Source organism: Lagenorhynchus albirostris, chromosome 4 (assembly GCF_949774975.1).
Source record: "Lagenorhynchus albirostris chromosome 4, mLagAlb1.1, whole genome shotgun sequence".
Classification (NCBI taxonomy): domain Eukaryota; kingdom Metazoa; phylum Chordata; class Mammalia; order Artiodactyla; family Delphinidae; genus Lagenorhynchus; species Lagenorhynchus albirostris.
Window position 1 is genome coordinate 128,536,839 of NC_083098.1, and position 23,858 is coordinate 128,560,696.

General features: G+C 43.1%; 1 long non-coding RNA gene across 1 annotated transcript in view; it reads right to left on the minus strand.

The window, feature by feature from the left end:
- LOC132519491 (uncharacterized) overlaps positions 1 to 22,967 on the minus strand; it is a 116,860-nt gene extending 93,893 nt beyond the window's left edge. Inside the window, exon 1 of the long non-coding RNA XR_009540174.1 lies at positions 22,853 to 22,967. This is a non-coding gene — a long non-coding RNA (uncharacterized LOC132519491). The remainder of the gene's footprint in view (positions 1 to 22,852) is intronic.
- Between the last annotated feature and the right edge of the window lie 891 nt (positions 22,968 to 23,858).

Here is a 23,858-nt window from a genome sequence, read left to right on the forward strand (position 1 = left end):
AAGTGGGCACCCATGAGGTTAGTGGCAGTGACTTTATGGGGAAGGAGAAGAGGAGAGGAGAAAGGGCTGTCAAGGAAGTCTGTGTCCACTCAGACCTTCCCTTTGCGCCCTCTCATGCCACTGTCTATCTCTTTGCCTACGTCTGGGTTCCTTGGTCCTTCTGCCACCCAGAGACCCCAGAGTCAGAGTTCCATGCTGTAAATTTCTGCTGCCTTGCTTCCTTTCCATTCCCCATGTAGACATTTTCTCAGTACAATATATCTCAGAGGGACAGTTATTAGAATAGCCCATAAGATGAGGGAGCTGACTGGCCGTTCTCTTTCACATGCCTACAGATCACTGGGGGCTCCTGTGAAAATGCAGATTCTGATTCGACATGCCTAGGCTGGGGGCTGCGATACTGCAGGCTACCAAGCTCCTGGATCATGTTCGTTTCTCTGGTCCTCAGGCCACACTTTGAGTAGGGAGGGACTAGACATCCTTCCAGTTCTGACTGCCCTGAGCTTGTGAGCTCACCCAGAACCAACCCAGCCAGAAGTTCCCAGAACAACAGAATCTCAGGGGTCATTCCTACAGGCCCCTTGCTTTCCATGCCATTGCCGCACACCAGCCCGGTCTTCCACCTGGTGGAAACAGTGAACTCAGGTACAGAAGGGCTCCAGTACACAGAGGTGTCACAGAGGAAGCTTACAAACATGCCAGAATGACTACACTGGGTCTTCAATAGTTCCAGTTATCCTCCCCAGGGGAGTCCTCAGCAAAGGATAAAAAGTCTAGGAAAAAACCCTAAATCATTTGCATTCACAGTACAGGAAATACAAATACATTAAGATGTGCCCCATAGTCCTTGGTGTCCAGTGAATCAGATCAGCTTGGTGGCAGTAATTTAGCCTCCCTTAAGCATCACTGTGGACTCATATGTGAGGATAAAAGACTGAAATCACTCCCAAACAAATAAAGAACGCCTTTTGTGGTTGGACGGGCTTCCCAGGAAGGGCCACGATCACTGAATAAACTTCGGCACAAATGCTAGACTTGGAGAAGACCTGCTCCCACCAGAGTGAGAACAGGCCAGAATGACAGCACGTGTGCCTTTCCGGACAGCTCAGATTCACTGGCTTTGAAGACGCAAGGTTGTATGTATGTGCACGTGTGCCTGCATGTGTGCATGTGCAGGTGTTTCCACTGGGGTATGAGCACACGTGTGTGTGTGTGTGTCTGCTGGGAGGGCAGCAGGAGCAAGGCCGGGAGGAAGAGATAAACACGCTGATCCTTTCTCTTTATAACGGCTGCCAGCTCCTTAACAGCCTCCTCTCTGTTTCCCTGGCAAAGATGACACTCAAACTCTGTCCTTCAAAAACCTAACAAATGTGACTAGGAAATAGAGTCCACTCTTGTGAGGTGAAGGGAGAGGTTATGATTACGACGTTGGCACCCCTCCACTCCCTGCATGTCCTATCGCAGGTCTTCCTGTCTGAGAGGACTTGGAATAAAGGAAAGCCTTGTGGTGGTCTGACTGGCGGTGGGCTCTCAGGAAGGACCAAGTGGAGATGATCTGCCAGCATCCTCCCATCAAGCACTCTGCACACCAGGGAGGCTTAGCTCAGGGCCGGGCTGGCAGGGCTAAGTTCCCTCTATGATGGTGGGGGCAGGCCAGCTTCCCTACCAACACCCGCCCTGCTTCTCTGGGTATGACTCGTAGACATGGATAAAGCACACCTTCGAAGACCTTGAGGGAGCCCTAGAAAAGTGGTCTCATTGGGGATTAAATCAGGTCTCCCGATTCCTAATCCAAGTCAAGGATCCCCCCACACCTGCTCCATGGACTCCTGAGTGAATCCACACAATTCTGTCTACAGATTCTTCAGTGGGTGTTCCTAGCGGCCACCCAAACATTAAATTCTGCAAGAGAAGCTCTCCAAGGAAGCCAGTTCTTGGTTTAGCAGATAATCCATTACGTGCTAAATCACTCAGGGAAGTACCACCCGGTTGTTAGAACAAAGAAGGTTTAATTGCCAAATATTGGGCTTTAAAAACCAATCAAGTGTAGAGGTAACTTTAATTAGACAGAAGAATCAGATAAAGAGAGCGTAAAAAGCTTAGTGTTTGAACAGCATGTATCTCACCGTGCCTTTATTCTCCAAGGGCGTGGAGTCAAAACAGAGATCAGGCCTCTGCTACCCACTCTGACACAACTCTAAGTAAAGGGGACAAGTATAGCACTTCACTCACACCCAGAAACGGTCTTTCATTTATGGGGCTTTTGGATAAGACTCCTTGATCTTGGGAATGCTGAGAAACTAATAACCAGCATCAATTGTGGATCAAGAATCCCAGCCCTGAAGACAATGGGTATCGACTCCTGATTTCCACATGCACACTCAGAAACACAGACTGAAGATTATCAGTTGACTTGCAGTCAATACTGTCTAAACACTGCATCAATCTTGAAAAACAACTTCAAGCCACGTGACAGCCCTTTTCAACTCAGGCATCTCAACAATGTTCAGGATGTTGTTCGGCGCCTCCTGTCTTCCACTGAGTTGAGATTGCCAGGTGACGGAATGCTCACCTTCCTACTTTGTCCTTCACACAACTCATTTCCTGAAGCTGTGAAGGGGATGGGTTCACCTCAATGAGTTCATTGTCAAGCCCTCAAGACCCTCACCCACTAGAACAGCTTTGAACTGCATGGCTTGGGCCTCCCACACACTTGGGTATTTTTAGAACTAAGCATAGAACAAAACTGAACTTTTCAAACAGGAAAGGAATGCAAAGTGCTTAGGAATGGTTTTCAAAGGGCAAAGCTTATTTTAAAAGTCTATTGATTGGGCCCAACTGCAACATGACAGGCTCACGTGGGGTCAGGAGCATGCAGGAGGGAGCCAGGTGTGGAAAGATAATCCTTGGACACCCAGGGGAGATCTGAGCACCACCCTCGGCTGAAGTGAATGGTTCACGTTAGCACAACCCAAGGACTGCAGTGGGAACAGATGCCACAAGGAAGAAGGAAGGTGATGATGGCGAGAGATTCTCCAAATACATCCAACATCCTTTCCATTATCATCACATGGAAACCTAAGTTCTAATTTTTAAAATCTGTTTCTTGTGTACTCAGCAAAATGTTTTTTGATGACTTTCTAGATGCTTAAGTGTAGTTTGAAGAGCAGGCCAGGTAGGAACTGACTAAAAATACGTCAAGGCAGCCAAGCATCACGTTCAGAAAAGATAGAACTACCCCACGCTCTGTTTTCCCCCTTTACTCACTCTTAAAACAAGAGCAGTTTCTGTGTATCTACTATGTGTCTGGCAGCCACCAGGGATGAAGGAAACAGAGATGATTCTGATACTACCCCCAGGGAGTCCAAGGTGTAATGAAGGACAAACATACACACAAATACTTAAAACACATCCACCTCCTTCTGGGACTGAGCACAAATGTGGCAACTTGTTCTGGAGAACACGACCCTTGTTTTCCATCCCACCTTCTGCCTTGGCAGGGCCAAAGAAATATACCCCAGCATGGAAGCTTTTGCACAAATCCTGTGTTGCAGAGACAGGTGGAAACCACTCTCTAGGCTTCTTCCAAGCTTACCAATAGCTAGAGCACACCAGCCTCCCCACTCTCCCATGGGCCGGGCTCCCATCTCCAGGGAGGAGAGAGAATGTGCCCAAGATCACGCACTTGACACGCTAGGCACACTTTTTAGAAACAGATCGTCTGCAAAGTGACATGAAATCATTACAATATGCAAAGCAAACAAATAAACTTTCTCATCTATACAAAAATGACACTGCCTACTTATTATGATGGGTGATGAGCTGTATTGAGTTTTTTCCCTCATCTCCTATCCTGTGACCAAAAGGTTGTAAGCCATAGAATATTAGACCCAGCCAGGTTTCTCATGGGCTCTTTCCTCTGTCCCCTATTTCACTCTACAAAATAGACCTTTGCAGGGCTTTTTGGATTTGTGAATGGCCCACAGGGCGAATTTCTCCTTGACAAGAAGCCGACGGACCCATAGGCGGGTCCACCGATTGACCTGGGTGCGGGCTTCAAAAGCCCAGGAATAGGGTTATTCGTGAAAGAAACACATAATGAAGTGCAGCAGGATGACAGTTTGAGATAATAACTGATGGGCTTTTTATTCCATATATTTCCTCTTACCTATTGATACCCACCTTTCCCCATTCACTGCATCAGGAAAGGGGTGACAGTAGTAGAAAAACCAAGAAAAGCAGTTGAAATCTAAGAACAAAAACTTTTGCTTTGCAAGAGCCTAGGCTTTGCAACAGCCTAAAACCTGAAAGGCTGGAGGTTTAAACAAGGGATTCGGAAGCTAGCTCACAAGTTATACTCTCGTGCCCTGAAATTAGATTAGGATTCTCTGGAATTGTGCTAGAGGTGAACTAGAGAGAGACAAAGAGGCCTGTGGGTCAGACATAGTTTCTTCATGGGACTCAGTCCAACTCTCTGTCCAATGTCCCCAAGCTGGTCTGCCTACAGCCTGGCCTCAGGATCCCAGCAACACTTGCATTTTCAGGGACCAGAGGAGTAAAGCATTTTCCTGCCTCCACTGCACTGCCTTTCCTCTCTGTGCCCGCCCAGCATGTACTCCCCTCCCCATCCCAGCAGAACCCCCTCCTGGCCTCAGAACAGTACTGTGTCTGTCGCCCTTCGCAGCCTTCGGCAGTCTTCTAGGAAAGGAGACCAATTACAGGGACTACTTTTAGGAAGCGAACTGAAAGCCAGGACCTGATTTCCCATCACCCATCAAGTCGTAATGATTCCTGCAGTTTGGGTTTGAACTGAACCAGTGACCTGCACCGGAGTGAAAGTCTCCAAACACAATTATCGCTCCCCAGAGTAGCCTTCCATGTGCCTTTGCCGCTCACCTCGCCTGTTTGAGAACACAAACAAATAAGCCTTCTCCTTTGGAGAAATGTCTATTTATGTCTTCTGCCCACTTTTGTATTGGGTTGTTTGTTTTTTTGTTATTGAGCTGCATGAGCTGCTTGTAAATTTTGGAGATTAATCCTTTGTCAGTTGCTTCATTTGCAAATACTTTCTCCCATTCTGAGGGTTGTCTTTTGGTCTTGTTTATGGTTTCCTTTGCAGTGCAAAAGCTTTGAAGTTTCATTAGGTCCCATTTGTTTATTTTTGTTTTTATTTCCATTTCTCTAGGAGGTGGGTCAAAAAGGATCTTGCTGTGATTTATGTAGTAGAGTGTTCTTCCTATGTTTTCCTCTAAGAGTTTGATAGTTTCTGGCCTTACATTTAGGTCTTTAATCCATTTTGAGCTTATTTTTGTGTATGGTGTTAGGGAGTGATCTAATCTCATACTTTTACATGTACCTGTCCAGTTTTCCCAGCGCCACTTATTGAAAAGTTGTCCTTCCTCCACTGTACATTCCTGCCTCCTTTATCAAAGATAAGGTGCCCATAGGTGCGTGGGTTTCTCTCTGGGCTTTCTATCCTGTTCCACTGATCTATGTTTCTGTTTTTGTGCCAGTACCATACCGTCTTGATGACTGTAGCTTTGTGAGAAATGCAAGTCAAAACTACAATGAGACATCATCTCACACCAGTCAGAATGGCCATCATCAAAAAATCTAGGAACAATAAATGCTGGAGAGGGTGTGGAGAAAAGGGAACACTCTTGCACTGCTGGTGGGAATGTGAATTGGTGCAGCCACTATGGAGAACAGTGTGGAGGTTCCTTAAAAAACTACAAATAGAACTACCATACGACCCAGCAATCCCACTACTGGGCATATACCCTGAGAAAACCAAAATTCAAAAAGAGTCATGTACCAAAATGTTCATTGCAGCTCTATTTACAATAGCCAGGAGATGGAAGCAACCTCAGTGTCCATCATCAGATGAATGAATAAAGAATATGTGGCACATATATACAATGGAATATTACTCAGCCATAAAAAGAAATGGAGTTATTTGTAGTGAGGTGGATGGACCTAGAGTCTGTCATACAGAGTGAAGTAAGTCAGAAAGAGAAAGACAAATACCATATGCTAACACATATATATGGAATCTAAGGGAAAAAAATGGTCATGAAGAACCTAGGGGTAAGACAGGAATAAAGCCACAGACCTACTAGAGAATGGATTTGAGGATATGGGGAGGGGAAAGGGTAAGCTGGGACGAAGTGAGAGAGTGGCATGGACATATGTACACTACCAAACATAAAATAGATAGCTAGTGGGAAGCAGCCGCATAGCACAGGGAGATCAGCTCGGTACTTTGTGACTGCCTGGAGGGGTGGGATAGGGAGGCAGGGAGGGAGGGAGACACAAGAGGGAAGAGATATGGGAACATATGTATATGTATAACTGATTCACTTTGTTATAAAGCAGAAATTAACACACCACTGTAAAGCACTTATACTCCAATAAAGATGTAAAAAAATAATAAGCCTTCTTGATGTGTTCATGCCAGTTCTGATCCCCGAGTCCTTACTCTCAGACCCTTTTGCACAATGTCCTATGACCACATTCTAGACGGATGCCCTGTTGTGTAAGCCATTCTCCTCAACATTAACATTACTCAAAACAGCTTTAACATCATCACTCCTGCTGCCTTTGATGGTAGAGGCATTGGGCTCCATTTCCAGGCTGATTCAAAGAAATCTGAGCCAGTGCAAGACATCTATCATTCCTCAAGGGCACTGACTTAAAGGTAGCTGCTACATTCTAGGCTCCCCATTTTTTCCTTTTTTCTCGGGGATGTGCTTTTCTCTTTTCAGCATCATAATCAATAGTTCACCTCTCCTTTGTAATGGATCATATGAGGCACCACTATGCTACACTGTCACCTGACATTTAGTTTGGATGTTATTCTCCTGGATGGAAACAATTTTCTCTCTCTTCAATGCCTGGAATATTGAAAGGGCCTAAGCAACAATGTCCAATTAGGTGTCAAGTCACAGTCTTGCTATAGGACTAAGAAAAGAGAACACAGCCTCAGCTGCTCCCAATTCACCACAGACCAATGAAAAGCAAACTCAGTGTCAACTTGTCTCATAACAAAAGCCCATTTATTATTGAGAAAACAGACATGCACAAAATTAGATCAAAGGCCCACTACTTTTCATTCATGATGTACTATCCCTGATGAGAAACTGTAGATTTTTTTAATGACTAAAAAAGTTTTTAAATACTCCCAGTTCAACAACAAGGAAGTTTCAGGAGAAATCTCATCTGAGTTTTGCTACCCTGGGAGATGAACTGGTTTATAGCTGTTTTATCAAAGAACTTTGAAATATAAAATGCTCCTGACGGGTAGGAAAGGAAAGAAGAAGAACACTGTCCTCTAGGGAGACTTAGCACTGTAACATCCCTGTCCCCACTAGGCTCCTTGGGGATGGTCACCCCTCACGTGTTCACCCCCAGAGACAGAGTCATAAAGGAGCAGGTAGGCTAAGCATGCACCCAAGTTCTCCAGGATTCCACTACCTGGTGGCCTTGTATAAATGTCAATTTCCTTGGGCTTCAGTTTTCTCATCTGACACACAGGAGCTGGATGCAAGAATATCCAAGAGCTGTTTTAGATTTGAAATTTGATGACCCTTAGATGGAAGAGAGAAAGGGAATAAGCATAACGTTAGAGGTAAGAGAGAGCAAGAGAGGGGGGAAGAAATTAGGGAGTGAGGAGACAGAAAACAGAAAACCAGAAGAGCCGTGTAACAGGAAACAGAAGGGTAGACGAAGTGGGGAGGTAAGGACAAAACAAAGATGAGGTCAACGCAACTTTAGTTCTAGTAAACACTAAGGATAATGATGGTTTCTATTTATTCAGCACCTACCGTGCTGTATATACATTTTCTCTAATATTCACAACTTTCTGAGGTTGTATTAATATATCCATCTTACAGATGAGGCAACTGAGGTTCAGAGAGGTTTAGAACCTGGTCTAAGTTCGCACTGCTAATAATTAATTAGACCGTGATTGAACCCAAGAACCCAAGCCCGCCTTCCCACCACATTATACTGCCTCCTAAACCATTCTCCCAATTGTTTAGCAACAGATCCAGTGTTCTCTTCTGCTTTAGTTTATAAAGTGTAGTTCAAGTAGAGGATCCTTGAAGAGTCCAAGAAGGCAGCATCTTCAACCAAAAGCAGTTTTGAATGTGCTTCTGATGGAGAAAGGAGGGATCAAGGTGAATATGCTCTAAATCATTGACAAGAAGTATCACGTTGGGCTTCCCTGGTGGCGCAGTGGTTGAGAGTCCGCCTGCCGATGCAGGGGACACGGGTTCATGCCCCGGTCTGGGAGAATCCCACATGCCGCCGAGCGACTGGGCCCGTGAGCCATGGCCGCTGGGCCTGCGCATCCAGAGCCTGTGCTCTGCAGCGGGAGAGGCCACGGTGGTGAGAGGCCCGCGTACCGCAAAAAAAAAAAAAAAAAAAAAAGAAGTATCACATTGTAGGGTGAATCCTACTATAGGGAGATGGTGTAGCAAAGAGAGAGACAAGCACTTGCTTAGAAATCAGGAAAGCAGGGTCTAGATTCTTGCCACAAATTTCTTGAATGGCTGTGCATGAGCCCGACCTGCCTTACCTCCCTCCAAGTACTGCAGAATACCTGGGTCCACCTGTGCTGTTAGGTAAAAGGTGTGGGATACAAGCAAGGGTTGTAAGTGAGGGGAGTGGGGAGATCAGAGATCTTTCTGCAGAGTACACCAAGGTCCTACAAACTGCAGACACCTATTCATTGCTTCAGGAAAGTCAGGCAGAGCCTTAAGAAAATTCATGATTAAAAAAAAGAACCTTTCAGTGAAGACAAACTAGTATGTGAGTGGGATTGCTAAAGTCTTTACCATTTTGTGCAAGACTCAAGCCTGACTCCTGTTAAATAGAAAGCTCCTGAGTACATCTGAAAGATGGTTAGATTTACAAAAGTTCCATTTGTCCACACCCTTTCACACAGCCTTGCATTAACAAAGAAGAGTTACACGGGTATGAGTCCATGTGATATGGGAAAACGTGTAAAAGAAGAAGCAAAGCAAACGAATTTGTGCAGGCCACGAGGCTAAGACCCAGAGAGAAAGCAGATGAGACTAAAAATGAATCCTGCAGCAGGAAAAACAGTTTAGTATGAATGGCAGCCATGAACCACCACTGGCCCCTACTCTGGTTTCCACATCACCACGTCCCTATGGGTTCTGACTACTCCTTATCTTCCATTCCCTTTATATTAGGAAGTACAGGAAACGTTCAGAGGAATTTCATCCACCCAGGAACATTTTAGATTTGATAGATTTCTTTTTTACCCTATATGCAAGGTTGGAACTAAATATCTTCCTTATTCACTGTTCCTGGATAAAGTGGCTTTTAAAAGTTATTTATGTTGTCATTTCCACTTGTGCTATTGTGTGTGCATTTCCACACACACAATAAAAATGAAACTGAGAGGGGCTTCCCTGGTGGCACAGTGGTTGAGAGTCCGCCTGCCGATGCAGGGGACACGGGTTCGTGCCCTGGTCCGGGAAGATACCACATGCCGCGGAGCGGCTGGGCCCATGAACCATGGCCGCTGGGCCCGCGCATGCGGAGCCTGTGCGCCGCAACGCGAGAGGCCCCAACAGTGAGAGGCCCGCGTACCGCAAAACAATAAATAAATATAAAAATGAAACTGAGAATGATTGATGTTCCTCTTTTTAGTGATGAATGTGTCCTTTGGAGAAGTTTTTTCATATTCGTTTTCTTTGCCTAACGTAGTTTTTCCCCTTCTTCCATCCAATCTTTTATTTCTTTCCCTTGCATTATCTGAAACTTCTATAGAGCCCTAAAAGGACAAGGGCTGCTCCCTGGTCCTCACCATTACCCATGAGCCAACGCAAGCGGCAGTTCCCAACATTATGAAAATGGAAACACCTCATTCCATTTAACTAAACATCAGCACAACCATCAGAGATTCTTTTTCGAGGACAGTCCAAAGGCAAGCAAGTTGCAGCTGAACAAATAACTTCACCTAGAGAGGAAATGGCATCCATAACGACTGATGTTGAACCAAAAAGTATGTTAGGAGAGATGGTGCTAGAGGGCTTGCTGAGTAATGCAGAGATCACTGCATGGTCATTCAATAAATAATTACAAAACACTGACTGTGTACTAGGCCCTGGGCTAGGAAATTAGAGTTCAAGGGAAATAACGCACAGTCCCCAGACTGGAGGAGCTCAGAGTCTAGGTGGTGGGAGGCCAAAATCCAGGTGAAAAATAAATGGAAATGTAAAGTCTTCCTTTCCTCCCTCTGCTTCTTGAGTTTGCAGAGACAAATGTCCCTAGGATTTCCCTGGGAGCCTTCAAAAAGGGATCAAAACTCACTCAACAAAAAAAAGTTTCCTGGAGTCCAGTTTCCTGCATGTTTCATGTCAGGCTCAATCTAACCCAAGCAAGTATCATTTTTAGGTAAGGCATATTGGCACAACAGAGAGCCATCTGGTAATGGTTTGTTCATCTAGAAAATATATATTATGGACCTACTATGTACTAGACACAGTTCTAGGTGCTGGGTGAAGGATACAAAGATGAATTAATCAGGGCTCCATTCCTCAAGCCACTTAACAACTGATCCAGAAGTAACAGATGGCCATCCAAGGCCCTGTGTTTGTTACTTTGCACATAAATTTATTCATTTGTGCCAAAACACCTATTTCACTCATACTGTGCACATCATGTATGTGAAACTAAATGATGCTCAGGCTTCTCCTTGAAGAGCTCAAAGAAATATGATCCGTGGGATCTCAAAGCTCTGCTTGAAGAGCTCAAAGAAATATGATCCGTGGGATGTATACAAAAGGCACTCAGACATGGGGAAGGAGTTGACATTAGGGTTGAGGTTTGAAGGCTGAGTAAAAATTAACCAGGAAGAGAATGCGAAAAGGACATTCAAGAGAAAAGAAGCAACAAGTGTAAAGATATGGAGCTGTGAGAGAGTAGGGTGAATTCCATAAGGGGGAACATCTTCAGTTCTCTGAAGAAGAGGCAGGAAATGATGGTGCAAAGGTGTCTGGGACTACATAACCAACTCGCCCTATACCAAAGAATGGGATCAAAGTCACCAAGGATCCTCTTTGGTACTCTTCTGTAAACATTAATCTCACTAAACTGAGACTAAAGTCCATGCCTTTATTGAAAGTGTTGGTATATGAAAGTATTGGTTAGGCATGGCATGTAAACATAGTTGTAGGAATGGAAACACATCATCATTTGCTGCAGACATTAAGGACTTCTATGAAGGTAAGAGAGTTTCTGGAAAGCGGGCAGTGATTACAGTCAATAAGAGACGTGCTCCAGAGCCTCTGCCTGGTCTTTAGGCTGTGACCTGTCTTCAAGGACCGCGAATTCAGTCGTCCCAGTTCTTCCAACCATCTGACAGTGAAACAGCTGTTTAGATTAAGGAGGCTAGTGATAACCTGCTGAGTGCCTCAGGGACATGGCTCATGACCTGGCCATGTGCCACAGCACCTGTCATGACAGGTTTCGAGACAAGAAGGGCTAGAGTGTGTGGGAGGCAGTGAGGGGATGTGCCAGTGGACAAGTGAACGTTACAGACTTCATCAGGGAAGGAAGGAAGAGGTCTAGCTGCTGAAACCAGAGAGGTCTAGACAGATCCCCAGCAGCCTGCCTTAGGAACTGGGAGTATTTTTGTTGCTTGTGTGATGCAGAGGCTGGGGAGAACTGAGGTTGTACGGGGACTCGGGGACTCATAAGAAAGGAAAAGGGAGAGAAGTAGACCAAGGCTCAGTTTCTGAATAAGAGAGAGGAGATGGTTCACAGGCAACATAGTGAGACTCAGGTCACGGAAGGACTGGGCAGGACCTCAATGAGACTGGCTTATTGTCAAAAATAATAAAACTGAAAAGGACATGCAGGACTACAGAGCTGAGGGACAACAGTGATCCCAGGTTCCGAGGTCAAGGGACTTCGGCTTCAGGAGCCAGCGAGCTAAGGAGCTGGAGCTGAGGGACCCACAAGAGCTGTACCTCACACAAGGCTAAAAAGTAAGAGGAACTGCACTGATTCAGACATAGCTTTAGGTTGTTTGCGTTTCCAGTTCCCCCTTCGGTGCTACTTTCTGTAGGGCTGCTTTTTTCCTGGAGGTGAAAGTGTGAATAGATTGTTGTTTCTTCCTCCCACCTTCAACTTTAGCCCAGTTTGCAAATAGCTAAATCTAAAAACATGCTCCATACTGGTGCACCGTGTGTGTGCGTGTGTGTGTGTGCGCGTGCAAGCTCACGTGCACGTCTGCCTATCTGGAACTAGGTCTAGGTCGCTACAATATCCCAAGGCAATGTGAGCATAAAAATTGTTACCATTTATCAAGCACTTACTATGGGCACAGTGAGGAACTCTTGAATCTCTAATCCCTATAATGCCAGAGGATAGGATTTCATTTATTCCTTTACAAGGCTAATGCTGAGCCTCTCCAGTGCCCCCCAGAACAGAGTTTATGATAGAAAATAATATAATACATGAATATAATATCATCACACCTAGGCAAGGTCTAGAAAAGTAATGTCTACACTTAGACAACTAGCCGGACCCTTCTACCTGAAATGGCTGAGTCAGCCAACCAACTGATCTGACTGATTTTGTCCAGTGAACTGACTGACTGACTGGCTTGGTGGAATAACACAGTTACTTCAGCATCATGTTGCCACAGCTTTGCAATGTGTCTCTGCTGATGAAATGAAGTGAAAGGCGATGAAATTACTACAGATATTTCCCATTTCAAAGATGCTAGCCTGGATTGTTAAAACCTCAGGAACTTTTGCCATAAGCCAAACTGTATGACGTAGTGAAAAAGGGACCCCATGGACAGATCCCTAGACTGGGTTTGCTTTTGTGCCTGGTGTTGTTTTTTTTTGGTTTTTTGGTTTTGGTTTTGCATTTTTTTGGCCCTGGGTTTGCTTTTGTCCACCTAAATCTCAACTCTGGCTACTCATTAGAATCATCTACAAAGCTTTTAAAACCATTCATGCAGGAAGGTCCCAAAGACACTGATTAAACTGGTCTGGATGGGAACCTGGACAAGGGTACCTATTTTTAAAACTTCCCAGGTGATGATAACAAACAGCCATGATTGAGAATCCTGGCTTTTAGTGATATGGTCCCTCTGAGCCTCAGTTTCTTTATTTAACAAGAATTTTGGACCAGGTGATACCTAGAGCCCTGTACAATTCTAAGATTCCTTGCTAATTTTGATCCCATCCCCAGATGACAGGCAGCTCTGAAAAGACCACTTTCTCTTTGGATAGTTCAATTCCCGAATGCTGCCAAGACGGTTGACCTACCACGGTGGGCTGGCATGTAGGTTCATGAGATCGTATTTGCAAAGTGTTTGGGGCTCTGGGGAAGGAATCTCTAATACATGCATCTAAAGAATGATTACAGCAACATTAATGCATTTTTTTTTTTAGGGAGAGTAAACCACAGTTCATAAACTCGCATATGCCATAAGTAGACTATCTTGCCTGGGTGGAGAGTGGCAGCGTGGAAAGTAGATAAAAGAAGGTCTGCTCTTGTTAAGACTAGATGCCAGGTCAAGGCTTCATGAGACATGTCTATGCAATCACAATTGATACGGACTGGACTTTAATCTATGCTAAGTCCTCTGGTCCCCAAGCACACCTCCGGTAGACTCGTGACCCGCGTCTTTGTGGGTCTACTTCCATGTAATAGGGACAGACGATTAATCTCTGGGCCTTTTCCAAGAATAAATAATCATCAGTGGGACTCTATTTCTTTTTGTTGTTGTTGTTTTTGTTTTTTTGTTTTTCAGTACGCGGGCCTCTCACTGTTGTGGCCTCTCCCGTTGCGGAGCACAGGCTCCGGACGCGCAGGCTCAGCGGCCATGGCTCACGGGCCCAGCCGCTCCGCGGCACGTGGGATCTTCCCAGACCGGGGCACGAACCCGTGTCCCCTGCATCGGCAGGCGGACTCTCAACCACTGCGCCACCAGGGAAGCCCTGGGACTCTATTTCTAAGATGTTACTTCCTGTGCTGTTTTTGACACATTAAAATTAGAAGAGATGAAATAACCTTCTTTAAGAACTGATTCATTTGACCTGCCCATGCATAGGCTATAGCAACAGAAACAGATTGCAAAGACTCTAGAGACCGAGAGAGGCGAATCTGTGTCTGGCTCTACCTCTTATAAACTCCATGACTTCTTGAAAGTCTCTTACTTTCTTCTACCTTATATTCTTCTAGATAACAGATGAAAAGCACCTAGCAAAATGCCTAGCATAGTTCAATAAATATTTAGTTTCCAATCTCTGTATCATACATGGGGAACCACGGGTAGATAGTATCAGGGATTTACAAGTAACAGTCACTCTGCCCAGATGGCACTGAAGGCCTCTGGTAAGCCAGATCTTTTGTTTTTCATGGCCCATCTGCAATCTCATTCATTCATCCACTGACTTACATTCAACCAGTTTCTACGTTCTGTCTAATATAGACCCAGAGACAGACTTTGTCATTAATGATCAATTAATAACTGAAATTCTAGGGAACTTGAAACACTCCATTTTAGAGTTCTTTCCAAACAACGGGGACGCACCAAGTGATCCGAAAATTTATATTACTGTTTTATTTATGAATCAATAATTCTGATCATAACATGAACTGATGAAATAAAAATTAACTTGGAATCTTGAAGAAGGCTGGATTCATGTATAGGTTTAAGCATTTCAACAAAAACACCGATAGGTTTTCTTTGGAACTTGGAAAACTTATTCTAAAATTCCTCTGTTACAACAAATAGTTTAAAATGGTTTTCAGCTTTTTTGAAAAAGAAAATTACAAAGTGTGATGCTGACAACAAAAAGAGACCAGCGGAACTGAATGGAGACTCAGGAACAGACCCAGGTCTATGCAAGAATTTAATACATGATAAAAAGAGTATCTCAGTTTAGTTGGGAGGGCAGGATTAGTCAATAAATATTGCTGGGGCCATTGGTTAACTATTTGGGAAAAAGTTCATTTGGCATCTCAATCCAAATCATTCACCACATTAAAAGGTAGATAGAATGAAATATGTTAAAAAAAATCCATAACACAGCTCAATGGAAATACAAACTAGTATCTCATGCATGTCTAGAAAAGACTTTCTAAGTTTAAAAGCAATTTAAAAATTAAAAGAAAAAGGAAGAAAATTTGACATGAAATTTTAAAACTGCATAAAAATTATGTAAAAGGCTTTTGAACTGGGAAAATTTACAACAAACAATGGTTACTCCTGATATCATCCAAATAATTTAGAAAAACACTGAGACTATTAGGTTAAAAATCTGTGGACATGAACAAAAAATACACACACACTTAGGGGAAGGACAGGACTAAAGATGCAGACATAGAGAATGACTTGAGGACACGGGGAGGGGGAAGGATAAGCTGGGACAAGTGAGAGAATGGCATAGACTTACATATACTACCAAATGTAAAATAGATAGCTAGTGGGAAGCAGCCGCATAGCACAGGGAGATCAGCTCGGTGCTTTGTGACCACCTAGAGGGGTGGGATAGGGAGGGTGGGAGGCAGACGCAAGAGGGAGGGGATATGGGGATATATGCATACATATAGCTGATTCACTTTGCTATACAGCAGAAACTAACACAACATTGTAAAGCAATTATACTCCAATAAAGATGTTTAAAAAAAAAGAGTTAGTCAACCAGATTAGGTAATAGAATCAGCAGCAGCAGTAATAGCAGCTACAGCCATAAAAGTGCCAGATAATTTAAACTGAGGACAAGGCAGAATCTGGATATTCATTAACACAGGGGATCATTTTAAAGAGACCATTTGCCAGAAAATGACAAAATCATTGGGAATATCAGAGGTTGGCAAAAGAGCCTTGCTACCATGTGAAGTTCTAGGACCGAGTCCATGGACTCTCCTGAACAGTGGTTTACAAGCCACTTAATATTGGTTTGTAGATTTCAAAAAGCCTAAAAATCCCTGCTTACTGTGTATACAAAACCCTTGTCCTAACTTGACCAAATGTTCTCAGAGAACCTATCTGTATTACTGTGAACTGGAAGCAGGAAGAGAAAGAGACACTGAGCCACAACTGAAACCTAAACCACAACTGAATAATGTTCCCTAAATAATAGAAATTGCATATGCTGGTGTTGCCTGATTTAACGTGATACTGTAGGAGGACAAGTTGAGTTAACTGTAACTTATATGAAGCCCAGAAATAAGTCAGTACCCATATAGTCCAGTTCTTGCATGAAATCACATTCAGAGAAGCACAGTTCAGAAACCAAAAGCGTATTAAAAGGAATTCACATCTTTACATGCATCTCTCTAAGAATGTAGAGTGAGGTTGAATTGATAACTCACAATAACACTTCTCAAATGCCCATTCCCTCCCCTCCCCAAGTCTTTCTCATTCCACAAATGCTCCACAACCTCTCATAGCCAAACTCCACCACATTCTCTAATCTCTGCCCCTGTGTCTCTTTAAAAATCTCTGCTACCTTCCTTGGTCCTTTCAGATACTCCAATCCTTTTCCCCCCAATTTTCATGATTCTGCTTCACAAGTCCAGGGTCTGGATGGTACAGACTAAACTCTTCTGGAGAGATGGCAGGAAAAGGTAAGGAGGAATGCAGGCTAGAAGCACAAATTAATAAATCATCTACCTATCACGCATTCAATTTTCAGTTATAATTTTAAAGATGAGTCAGAAACTGACAGACCAAATTTGACGTTAATTGCTACCCACGTATTTAGGTACATTTTAGTGCAATTTTCATGGAAGTAGCATTCATGTCTTGTCTTTGTGCTCCAGCAGCCATAGCATCTAGAAGGCCTGACATATAGGAGCTATAAAATAGAGACACACTAGCTGATAAGACAATTAGAGCAATTTGGAGGCTAGCAAAGAAATTTCCTCAAATAGCACAGCTTTGGGGCTTCTGACCTTGTCTGTTAGTTAATTCCTTGAAGAGTGTCAGCTCCTGCCTTTCCTAGACCCTTGCAGATGACATCTCTAAATGCTCCTACTCATAAACACAAGAAGAGAATGTCTAAATCCTCAGCCCATCAGTGACTGAAAGGCTCCCCTACCCGCCATCATGTTGGCTTGGTCTGTGTACTTAACATCGTGCATGCTTTGGGTCTCTTGCTTTAATAATGCTGATCAAGATGAAGTAAATATAGGAACACTTTGTTCTTGGGTTTCAAACAACATTATTCTATTAGCCTGATTTCTCAGAAGCAACTTTTATGTGGTGTTATTCTATTTGTTCTAAAAGATCAAAAACGAAGTTCAGCAATACATTAGATTAGTGTGTTTCTTGCTTGACCTAAGTCAGCATATGCCCAACTCTAATTCAGTTCATTTTGAATGATTACCCTTGGAAAATCTAAAAGATTTAAAAGAAAGAGCTTAGAACAACGATATCAATTAAAATTCTCTTTTGCTTGGAAACCAGGTGATAATGAATAGCATGTAATCTCCAAAGGGACAACAATGGGAAGATGCATGTACAAAGAATAACAAATGGTTTATGAGTAATGTAAATTCACAAGAACTGTTCAATTAAGGTTTCTGAATTTTTTAAGAATTCTACTCAGTGTTAAAATCAGTGAATACAGTATTGGTTTTTATATACTGATGGATCCTTGTTAGGAGACAAAAATCACATAAATTATTTTAGCAGAGAGAATTTAGTATAAAGAATTAAACTCTGGGCTTTCTACTGAGTTATTTGTAGTGAGGTGGATGGACCTAGAGTCTGTCATATAGAGTGAAGTAAGTCAGAAAGAGAAAAACAAATACCGTATGCTAACACATATATATGGAATCAAAAAAAAAAAAAGGTTCTGAAGAACCTAGGGGCAGGACAGGAATAAAGACACAGATGTAGAGAATGGACTTGAGGACACAGGGAGGGGGAAGGGTAAGCTGGGACGAAGTGAGAGAGTAGCATTGACATATACACTACCAAATGTAAAACAGATAGCTAGTGGGGAGCAGCTGCATTGCACGAGGAGATCAGCTTGGTGCTTTGTGACCACCTAGAGGGGTGGGATAGGGAGGGTGGGAGGGAGACGCAAGAGGGAGGAGATATGGGGTTATATGTATATGTATAGCTGATTCACTTTGTTATACAGCAGAAACTAACACAACATTGTAAAGCAGTTACACTCCAATAAAGATGTCTAAAAAAAGAGAATTAAACTAAGTAAAAGAATGAAAAACTGAAAAACTAAGAATTCAAAAAAAATTAAAGAACAATAAAGTGTCATGAAAGTAACAACCATAGGAAGCAGCTACCACCTCTAGGGTTAGGACAACAAAGGGAAGACGTTGGAACTATTAAAATTAGAACTTTGAACAAGGAGCCCCATGGAGCTGATATTCAGATCTCTGAAGAAAAGATGTTCCTCAGCTGTAGCAGGTGTCTCTGAGTTTGGAGGAGGGACCCCATGGGGCAGGGATTCAGACTTCTCAGAGGGGATGCTTAATGACAGCTGCTGGTGTCCCAGAGTGACACAATGAAACTTAATTCTGCAAAGGTTAGAAAATCTGCAAACTGAATTCAATTGCTTCTATGCGAATTAAGTGCCACTGTCAGAGAGTGATACTGATGAGAAACCAAGCTGACCGGAAGAATGGGAAGAACCTCCTTTCTTCTTTCTCCTCCAGATTTGTAGTTCTCGCTGATGCCCCCTTTGTCAGAGTCTAACAGTAAGCTAACTGACAAGAAAATCTTACTTGCAGAATCCAGCCCTAACATCACAAAGCAGAGTATAAAGGGTGGATTTGGACCTGAGACACAATTTCAGGCTCAATCTCACAAGCTGCATAACTGATGCAATCTACCCCTTTGGTACTCAGCATCCATTCACACTTATTCTACATGTATTTGAACTTTCATACAGCAACAAAAAGAACTCCGTATTTGCACCTAACATAATGGAACTATCCTTTAGACAAGTGAAGGCATTCTCACTCTCCCCAAAATGTGGAGATGCGAAGTCCCAACTATCATTGTATCCCTCTTTGAGCTATGTTAATGACACCTCAAATTCAGTCACAGCCATATGTAAATGTTCTGTTATCTAAAGATGATGTTGTAAAGTTTACCTCCAACAAAACTTGCATAAGTTTCTAAAGAAAAGGAAAATGTATATGTGTATGTACACACATACACCGACAAGAAAGAAGATATATAAATAGCTGCTGCAGACCTCATTTCAGCCTTTGCTGATATTTATAACCCCTTTCTTCTTCATCCCATTCATGTTTTCTTTGTCCTCAGGCAGGGCCTCAGGTGGTCAGGATTCTCTACCCTACATGCAGACCAAAACTTTATTTCTGAAGGCTCTAAATCTCTAGTTGTCCTATCTTTTTTTAGTGTCTGTAGTTTCCTATTAACTTTTGCTCTTGAACAGGAAGTACCAAGAAATCTCCAAAAAATTTCCTGGGTTCCAAACATATTCCTCTGATGTAGTTTGAATGTTCATGTCCCTCCAAAATTCATACGTTGAAAACCTAATGCCCATGGTAACGGTATTGGGAAGTGGGGCCTTTGAAAGGTGATTAGGTCATGAGGATGGAGCCCTCACAAATGGGATTAGTGCCTTTATAAAAGAGACCCCAGAGAGATCTTTTGTCCTTCTACCATGTGAGACTACATACAACAAGAAGTCTGAAGCCCTGAAGAGGGCCCTCACCTGACCATGTCTGAGACCATCCTTGTCTGATCTCAGACTTTCAGCGTCTAGAACTGTGAGAAATAAATTTCTGTTCTTTTTAAACTAAACAGTATATGGTATTTTGTTACCAAAAAGACTAAGACATCCTCATTGCCATGATTGTATAGCAGGAATCCAGTTCCCCACTGGAAATTAGAATCAAGCAGTAGAATAACCTCCTTCTTGACCTGTTAGTTCAATGACATGAGGACTCAAGTGGCAGTCTCAACACTTAGTTCAACAGAACCACTGTGGTGTCCCCCTTGGGAACCAAGACCACCAAACCATCTGTAAACCAGGCCTACCCAAGGTTTGTTCCTTCTCAGTCATAAGTTCATAAGGAATTCTCCATGAACCCATAGGTATGGAAGAAAGAAAAAGACAATACACCAGCAGTTAGTGCTGAAGGAGCCTGAGGTACCTGCTCATGCAACTCCCTTGTTGTGTTGTTTAGCACAAGCTCAGCTGAATTTCTTATTTGTCATTTTCCATTTGATAATTGGTTGCTATTGCTCATACCTAAATTTAGGGCTCAGTGGCTCAGAGAACACCTGATTTATGACAGAAATCTTAGGTCATCTAGTCACTTAATGTCTAATGGTTAAACATTCAGTCTCTCCCGAGGCCTAGTAGCAAATCTGGAGCTATTTCTCAAAAGAATAGCTATCTGTAAAAGAGAGCATGGGTTTGCTCAAAAGCTCTAGATTATCTGCCCTATAATTCTCCTATTAGTGCTTGTCAAAGCCCTCATAGTGCATCACTAGATTCCACAGGCTTTTCAGTACCATCAGATCATAAACCCTAAGTGAAAAAGAAGCTTTCATTGCAACTTGGACTTGCTACACAGCCTTCTCTTGCTGTTCTCATTCAAAAGTGGCAGCCTACAGTTACTCAGTAGGAGGTATCAAACACTCAGATATGATACACGTTGCCTCCAAAATCCAAAAAGGCCCACCTAGCATTGTGCCTCTTTTTGTTATTTGGTAGTGCAAGGTGCAGCAACTTGTCTTTCACCCTTGTCGTGGTACCTCAGAAATTTCGCTGAGTTGGTTTGGCGGGTCTCTAAATTTTCATGGGTTTATAACCCATTCTTTGTTTCTCATATGTCTTACTAAGGCATCTAAATAACTTGCTATTTCCTGTTCATCAGAGACAATAAGCATATCATCATCAATACATCACTTCTACCATCAGTGGGGAAATGTGATGTTGTTTAAAATGTCAAGGTATTCTCTGTGGAAGATATTATGACAGAAAACAAGAAAATTAATGTAGTGCTGAGGAAGGACCACGAAAGTTTATTATAGGTCCTACCATGCAAAACAAACTACCTTTGTGGTTCTTGCAAATTAATATGGAGGGGGAAAAAGCATTTTCCAGGTCAATAGCTGCACACCAGATGCCAGGTTGTGATTTGCTTTACTATCTGCTTCAGTAAAGGTGCCACATCTTGAGCAGCAGCTGCAATTAAACTCAACACCTGATTAAATGTACACTATTCCACGGTCATTCTCCAAGATCCATTCTACTTCTACAGAGTCCAAACAAGCAAATTAAATAGAGATGCAACTCATATCATTATACCTGCATCTTCCAAGTCTTTGATGGTGGCAACAATCCCTGCAATTTCTCCAGAGATGCAGTATTGCTTTTGTTTACCATCCTGGCAGGAAGGGGAAGTTCTAGGGGCATCCACGTGGTCGTTCGTATCTAATGTCTCTACTTCATAAGTCAGGAAAGCTGTGTGATGATCCTTCTGACAAGTATGTCTATTCAAATTAAGCAGTCAGTAACTTAGGAAATAACAACAGGAATCTGCAGATCTATTGAGCCCACAGTGATTCAAATTTAGGCCAAAAACTCCCTATGTATCACTTGACCACCATACACGCTACTTTGACTAGTGGACAACAGTGGCATTTTGGTTCCCCTGGATTTAGCATCAATTCAGAGCCTTGCAGTAATCCTTCAAAAGTCTGGGTATTTCCTTTTTCCCAGTGTTTATTCACTCTAGTAAAATGCTACAGTTCCCTTTGGAGAAAGATTTTCAGTACATGAAAAATTTTCTGACATGATCTTATACTTCAGAAAAATAAGGGTTTTTCGTGAAAGCATTTATGGTAGAGCAAAAAGATGACGAAATATTTGTTTCCGTCCATTCATTCAAAAAATATTAAGTGGGGCTTCCCTGGTGACGCAGTGGTTGAGAATCTGCCTGCTAATGCAGGGGACACGGGTTCGAGCCCTGGTCTGGGAAGATCCCACATGCCGTGGAGCAACTAGGCCCGTGAGCCACAACTACTGAGCCTGCGCGTCTGGAGCTTGTGCTCCGCAACAAGAGAGGCCGCGATAGTGAGAGGCCCGCGCACCGCGATGAAGAGTGGCCCCCACTCGCCGCAACTAGAGAAAGCCCTCGCACAGAAACGAAGACGCAGCACAGCCAAAAATAAATAAATAAACAAATGTGGGGTTTAAAAAAAAAAAAATTAAGTGTACCAGAACTTGTTAAAGCTGACAGATATAAAGAAGTAACCCTAAGGATCTTACAATTTAGTAAACAGAAAAAGGAAATAATCTTATATTTCATATAACTTCAGATTGTGACAAATTCAACAAAAGGAATAAACAAGGTGATACGACAGAGATGGAGATTTGGGGGGTGACACATCAGAAAAAGTGGTTGACAAAGGCTACTCTAAAAATGTGAAACTGAAGTTAAAACCTGAAGAAAACAATGAAACCAGCCATGACAAGCTGGTAGGATAACTTCCCAGGCAGAAAGAACAAGTCTGGAGGAGAGCCTGAGGCGGTATGAGCCAAAGGAAGGGTGGTACGAGACGAGCTTGGAGAGACAAGTTGAGGCCAACACGCAGGTCTTTATAAGTAAGGAATTTGTACAGTAAGTTCTGCTATACTACAACATACACATTTCTGAAAACCACAGAGCTATGCAAAATCCTACAGTGAAAACACAGGGCTCATGGGAAAACAAAGGGCTAAAGGTAAAAGACTCAAAAACTTTGCGACACTTTAAAAAATGATAGAAACCTAACATAGCAGCATATTTTTTAACAATTAAGTACATAGATACTACAAAAACCACGGCACTTTACCTTTAAAAAGACCTGAAGTTTGCTGGTGGAAGCGGGAGTCTGAAGGGTTGCAGCTCCGAGTTCTTCTGGAGTGGCGGAAGGAGGGTTATCTGAAACCCAGGAAGAGCTGTAACACCTGCTGTGCACAGGTGTGGCTCACAACCCTCAGTGAACCGCGGTAGCTGCTGGGTGTGTGAGGTGCGGGCACGTGTGCCTCATTCACCAGGGGCAGTTCCTGCATTTACCTGGTATTTTTCACACATAAGCAAATGCAAAACTTGCATTACGCTTAAAATTGTTCCTTACACATAGCAGTCACTTCTTCAAAAAAGCATTACAGTTGAACTGACTGTATTTTATTTTAATGGTAGGGGAAGCCACTGGGAGGTTTTTAAATAGTGAAGTGGCATGATGGGATTGTGTTTTAAAAGCTTACCCTGGCTGATCTGTTGCAAATGGATACAGATGGGGTAGGAATGTTGTTTACTGGATTGGGTAAGAGAGAGGGGTAGGTTGGAGGGAAGTGGTCTAGTGGGAATGACGAGTAGGCAGGTGGATCTATGCTTTCAATCTCAGTGGGAAGGTCAGAGCGAGAGATACAACCAGCACCTGGAGAGTATTTATGTAATGAGACTACATGAGATAAGCTAGGAGGGTGGAGGCTCGGGGCCTTTCTCATCACTGCAAGGATGAATTAGAGACTCTATGCATGTCCACTTTTCTTGTTCTGATTGGGTGTCTAAAGGTTTCTATATATGGTCATAGCACCATGACAAAAAAAAAAGAGAAAGGAAAGAAAGAGAGATGGAGGGAGGAAAGGGGAGAGGAGAGGGGAGGGGAGAGGGGGGAAGGGGAAGAGGGAAGAGAAGATGGGAGGGGAGGGGAGGGGAGGGGAGGAGACACCATAAGATCCAGGACTCTGGTCTATAATGCACTTATGGAAACCAAGCTGCTGCAAAGGCATAACTACATTACAGTTGGCCCTTGAACAACGCAAGTTTAAACTGTGCAGGTCCACTTCCATGCA